This window comes from Emys orbicularis, chromosome 1, assembly GCF_028017835.1.
Source record: "Emys orbicularis isolate rEmyOrb1 chromosome 1, rEmyOrb1.hap1, whole genome shotgun sequence".
Classification (NCBI taxonomy): Eukaryota; Metazoa; Chordata; order Testudines; family Emydidae; genus Emys; species Emys orbicularis.
In genome coordinates, this window is record NC_088683.1 from 145,270,263 (window position 1) to 145,276,262 (window position 6,000).

Consider the following 6,000-nt stretch of genomic DNA (forward strand, 5'->3'; position numbering starts at 1 on the left):
CAGGATGAGGAGACTTTACCTTTAAGATGCTATAAGTGTCCTCTTCATCTGGCTCCGACACTGGAGCATAGGTGACTCCATTCACAATTATCTTCTCTGCGGCAATGCACTCCTCCTGGGGATCCATCGGCAGCATGTCTGTGCCATGATGATACCCCTGAAGTTCCTTCACTGGTAGCAGGTTATACACCTGGGCAAACAGAACTGTGTCACTTGGCCTCATCAGTACCAAGTGCCATGAAACACCGCTGGGGGAGACAGACAGGCAGAGGCAGACAGACGGATATATACAGAGAGAAGGTGGAAGTGATAGAAAATAAACCAAGAGCAGTAAATACACTACAGAGCAGGGAGAAGGAAAGAGGGAAGCTGCTTCTTTGGCTGAGGGCAGTTTGTTGCTCTGGCTATTATGATCAACTATATCAAAGTACCTGCTAAAGGCTCTAATGCTCATATCAATGGTCCTTCTTTCTTAGCCAGGGACTGTTACTTACTATATGTTGGTAAAGTGCCTGAGACTGGTCTAGGCCTGTAGGCGCTACACCAATATAAGTAAATAAATAAATGAATAATAGGCCCTGAACAGGAGAAAATCAGCAGCCCCATTGACCAGGGCTGTTTCCAGACATGGTAGCATCCCAAAGGAGTTGAAAAAGTTCCTGCAATCTAAATGGTGCCCAGTTCTCTGCTTCTCACCTAGTGAAAGAAGATAAGATAAGGGCAGGACAGCATTAAGACATCTGCACTGACTGAAGGGATTTTTTTTCCTGTAGATGCCACTCCTCAGCACTGAGTTGGTCTTGCTTGGACCAGGCTGCATCATTTTCTGCTACCACAGCCCCTAAGAGAAGCCCAGTTCTTGCACCTGCTGATCACTGGGCCAGGCTGGCACTTACAGAGCTGGGCGAGAGCTCGGCTTCAGGCTTCATGAGGAGGACGCTCTTGTCCACAGCACGGACGGCGCACAGGGAGCCTGGGGAGGCCCCGACCCGGAGGCGAGTGTCGGAGGCGGGGAGGCCCTCGGCCGGTGAGAAATGCAAGTCGACCTGCAACCCCAGAAAAGGTATTAGAGGAGCTATTTCTCCAAGTACCGTCACACACTGCCCCGCAGCACAACTCAGTCCTGGAACCGCCGCACACAGCTCTGTCAATGCCCCTCAACCCTGCCCTGCAGCCCCTTGCTAGTCCAGTCCTGGGCTCCCCACACAGACCTGCCAATGCCCCTCAGTCCTGCCCTGCAGTCCGCTGTTAGTGCAGTCCTGGGCTCCCCAAACAGATATACATTATTATCTACTGAAATTCAGTTACTCTCTAAGGTGGCATTGGAGCAATTGGTGCTTGGTAAATTCTCTGTTCACACTGATGACTCAGTTCATGATTTTAGGGCTACCATGAACACCAAGACACTACCCCAAGTGGTTGCTGGCTCTGCTTGTACAGTGGACACACCCGTGCTCTGGGCCCAGAGCCTATGCTGCATCCTGGATATACCAGGAGGGATTGTGGGCCATCAGGGAGCTGATTTTACAGCAGCCCTGGTAAAATGAAGAACAGCCTAGGACCTGGATGCTGCAGATGGGTAATAGCTCCCAAGAATCCCTCCACGAGCTGGAAATTGCCAGAGCAGTGGTTTGAGCATTGGCCTGTTAAACCCAGGGTTGTGAGTTCAATCCTTGAGAGGGCTATTTAGGGATCTGGAGCAAAAAATTGGTCCTGCTAGTGAAGGCAGGGGACTGGACTCCATGACCTTTCAAGGTCTCTTCCAGCTCTATGAGATAGGTGTATATATCTCCACTCCAACAAGGCCCACTCCTCATTCTATCACCTGACAAACACTAAGCCCTCCTCTTGTTGAGTTTAGGCCAGTGATCCTCAATGAGGCTCTAGAGGTATTGGGAATACACTGAGCTACACAGGCAGTGCTTTGGACCCATGTCTTCATTGGCTGATGAAGGCTAGCGGGGAAGGACTGGGGCCTGGTGGAAACTGTCAACCATTCCCAGGCTGTCAGCTTCTCTTAAGGAAGCTACTGTGTGGCTGTCACTTGATGCTGACAATCTGGTTGACTGGGGCCCAGTACCTGTTATTCCATTTTTTGATTAAGATTATTGAGAAGGTTGTGGTGAAACAGCTCTCACAGTATCTAGATGCCTCGGCTCCCCTTGACACTGGCCAACCTGGGTACAGACCTAGATCTGGTATAGTGACTGCACTAACTGCTTAGGTAGATGATCTCCAGATGATGAATAAAGATCAGGGCCCAGATCCTCAAAGATATTTAGACCCCTAACTTCTATTGAAATTAATGGAAGTTAGGCACCTAAATACCTTTGATCTGGGTACAGGTGTCCAAGCGGATATTATCAACCACCTTTGATACCACTGATCTCAAAGGGGCATTCATTTGCCTGTGAACCCTAGGAGAAGAGGGGCAGCCCTTAGGTGGCTTGGTGCCTGTCTCTCAGACGGGTCCCCAAGGGTAGTTTTGGGCAATTGCTCTTCCGCTCTGAGGGCCCTCTCATGTGGGGTTGCACAGGGCACATCTTGTCCTCTCTCTTCTTCAAAGAGTATATGGGGTCATTAGGAGGACATAGTCTATGGTCTTTCAACAGGCTGAGGACACCCAGCTCTCCTCTGTCTCATCCGATCTAGTCAGTGCTACTGAATGATTTACTGATTGCTTGATACAACATGTGGCTTGGATAAGGGTAGGCTGGCTGGAGTTCAGTATGGAGGAGATGAAAGTGATGCTGGTAGGATGGAGGGAAGCAGTCAGAAGATACAGCAAGAATTAGATCTGTCCCTTGAATGGAGGCTGTACGGCTGTTACCTGTCCTCCATGATCTGCACTGGTTGCCTATCAGTTACTGGGCTGCGTTTAAGGTGATGGTAGTAAGCTAACTAGATTGTGACCTGGTTACCTGACAAACCCACCTCCCTTGCCATCCCACAGTGCCACAGTAGAGATCAGTGGAGGTGCTAGAGCTGGAGCCCTGTCAGTTTTACAAGGAGGGGCTCTTGGTAGTGTGTTGTCTGGGAGGACCCTTCGGCTATGAAATCTATTCCACCTCCTCACCTCATCTGAAATACCACAAATCAGTTAATCTTAGGGCTATTTTTAATATATGGTAAAATCACCCAGAGCATTTGATGATAAGTGACTGTTTTAATGTTTGCAAATCTAAATAAATAGATACAAACAGCTGCTGCTCTCTAATCCATGACTTCAAGTGAATTGGGGTTTCTCAATCAAGACACCCACCTTACTGGCAAAGCAATTTTCGACCTGGAATTTGACTGAATCAGCAATAGGCTCCTGATTGGGTGAAATGGTGTATATGAGCATCTGCGCCAGGGGAGCAATATCCGACTCCATGGGGAGCATCAGTGAGAAGGTCCCATTAACTGGCAAATAAAACAAGAGAGAAAGGCTAAGTTACAGGAAGTTGGCTCCAGGCTAGGGCCACACACCTCTCTAGAGTCTCTAGGCTTCCCTTCATGCCAAACTTGTTACGGCTGGGATTCCGACCACATGGAAACACAGGGAATGGAACTTGATTTACTGATGAGAACATCGGCTCTTACTGCTTTGGCACATACTGGTGACCTGAGTTTGGTGAGACTCAATCTAGTTTCTAGACCCTCATCATTAACTGTGTCCCTCAGGAACCCAGAAGCCCCACGTGCCCCAGAAAATAAAAGGGAGGATTTTGTAAGAGCCTGGTGGCTGAGGAAGGGATGCAGATTGGGTGGGATTTCTACACAAGGGTTAAAGCAAACCCAGCCTGAATTACTCAAGATGAGAGTCTCCTGAGACTGACATCAGTGACAAAGAATATATCAGTCAGGAGATATGAGGCGCTGGGGGGGGATTAGAGCTCGGCAAGAGCTGCAGAGCTAGAATGGCAATAGAGGAAAGAAATTCGTTCTCCCCCTCTTTTTTCCCCCATCTCAGGGGATGGCACATGATGATCCTCTCACTGCATATGGAAGCAGCCTGTGTTTCAGTCACAGTGGCCTAGCCTCCCGGGACAAAGATAAGGGAAGGGGTGGTGAGAGCTCACCATCACCATGCTCCACAGCCAGAGCCTGGGTCCCTGCTCGCACAATGCCTCCTTTGGCCATCACCTGCATGGAAGAAGAAGCCTTCCTGTTATGGATATTATGAGTAGGAGTGGTGTTAGAATGGGGGAACCTGTGAGAGGAATGTCAGGAATTTTGGGCCTCGGGTGGCTGGAGCCAGCAGAGCTGCTCTATTGATCTCTGCTAGCAAAAATCTTTGTGTTTAATCAGGGGCAATAGAACCCAGTTCCTCTTCTTCTCCTCATAAAATGTTGGTATCCAGCATTGGGGCTCAGCAAAGAGCATCAGCCCAAGGAAAAGAGTGTGAAGGATTATGGGTAATATAGGTACAAGTTCTTGCCCCAGGCCACACACAATTTGGGGCCCCACCTAGAATTACTGTCCAGGGACTGATTGTCTGGCAGGCACTTGAGCCTATCTCTTGTTGTCACCTATATGTAGACAAAGATCAGTATGTCCAGGTTTACCAAATAGTAAAAGACGATTTCCTTCTGCTCCCCCACGGCCTCTGGCTTCAGGATATTCCTGAGTGTGGCCACAGCTTAGCGTCTCTGATAATGGGGTAACTAAAAAGAACAAAACAAAAAGACCCATGGGAAGGGTTCTTTGCCATTCCAGAAAGCCAAGTGTTCACCATTTGTCACTCTCAGGTTTGATTAGCCGCTTCTCTTGTTCGTGAGCTATTTTCTGAGACCGGTTTAAAAACAGCATCTGGAGAGAACCCCTCACATCAGGCCAAATCCATTGTGTGATGTTGCACTCTATAGGATTTTATGAAAATATGCTAATGAGTTAAATATAATGTAACTGGAAGATGCTTCATGCAAAAGGTCTCTTGTAAGGTATCATTACAAAGCTTATAATCTACTGAGTGTGGTCATCCTAGTTGTATAAATGTACCACTCATGTATCTGAAACTAGAAATATGAAATATAACTCTGAGGGCTTATTGTAATTATGCAAAGTGTGGATTAATTGTGGTTTGGAATCTTGATGACTCCCATTAACCAGGACAATCGTCTGCAGATGGCTCTCTTTTACTTGTAAGTCTCCCTGTATACCTGTGTGCTGGCAAGTGGGTAATGTTTTCCCTTTAAAAAGGTGATCAAAGTTTATGTGAACCCCTCCAGGTATTTAATAATTTCAGAAAGCCTGATTCTAGTATCACTTATACTGTATAAATCTGATATTACTCTAAACGAGTCAATGGTTTTATAATGGGGTAACTAAAACAAAACAAAACAAAACAAAAAGAACAAAACAAAAAGAAAAAGCAGGCCCATAGGCTTTATCCTTCCTGTGTAATGGATTAAATTTTTCTGTCATGAGTTTGTTCTTTTTTCTGTTTTCACAAAACATGCAATACACATCAACTTCACTATGGGAAAAATGTTCCTAACATTCAATCTATTGGGGAAATGCCTGAAAAAAACACAGAAATCACCTCCCAGAATCTACACGATTTAGACATTTATGCTCCAATAGGTCTGTTGGTCTATAAGGTGCCACAGGACTCTTTGTCGCTTTTTAGAGATCCAGACTAACACGGCTACCCCTCTGATACTTGACACCATTTAGACAATTTCTGATGTAAATTTCTTAATGAAATGATTGAGTTCTATCTTTCTAGGCTTTTATACCATATTATCAATGCAGCTACCTGACCAACTGAATGATCCCTTAAAATTGTAGGATAGTAAAAGAGGAAATTAATTCACAAAAGAAGACCAGGCATTTTAACTGCTTTTATTAGACCATACTGATGCATTTGAAAAGAGCCTTGCAATCAAGTCAATGTCATTTCTCCCAAATCTGGGGTGGCAGTCTCCCCTTTGCTCTGTTCTCACTTAACAGGGACAGGAGCAGGGGCAATCCTTCTCTTGATGGCTCTCCTGCCATTCCTCTTCTTGGAAGGTA

At 46.4% G+C, this 6,000-nt stretch overlaps 1 pseudogene; it reads right to left on the reverse strand.

Moving 5' to 3' along the window:
* LOC135887013 (alpha-2-macroglobulin-like) overlaps window positions 1–4,677 on the reverse strand; it is a 30,469-nt pseudogene extending 25,792 nt beyond the window's left edge.
* Between the last annotated feature and the right edge of the window lie 1,323 nt (window positions 4,678–6,000).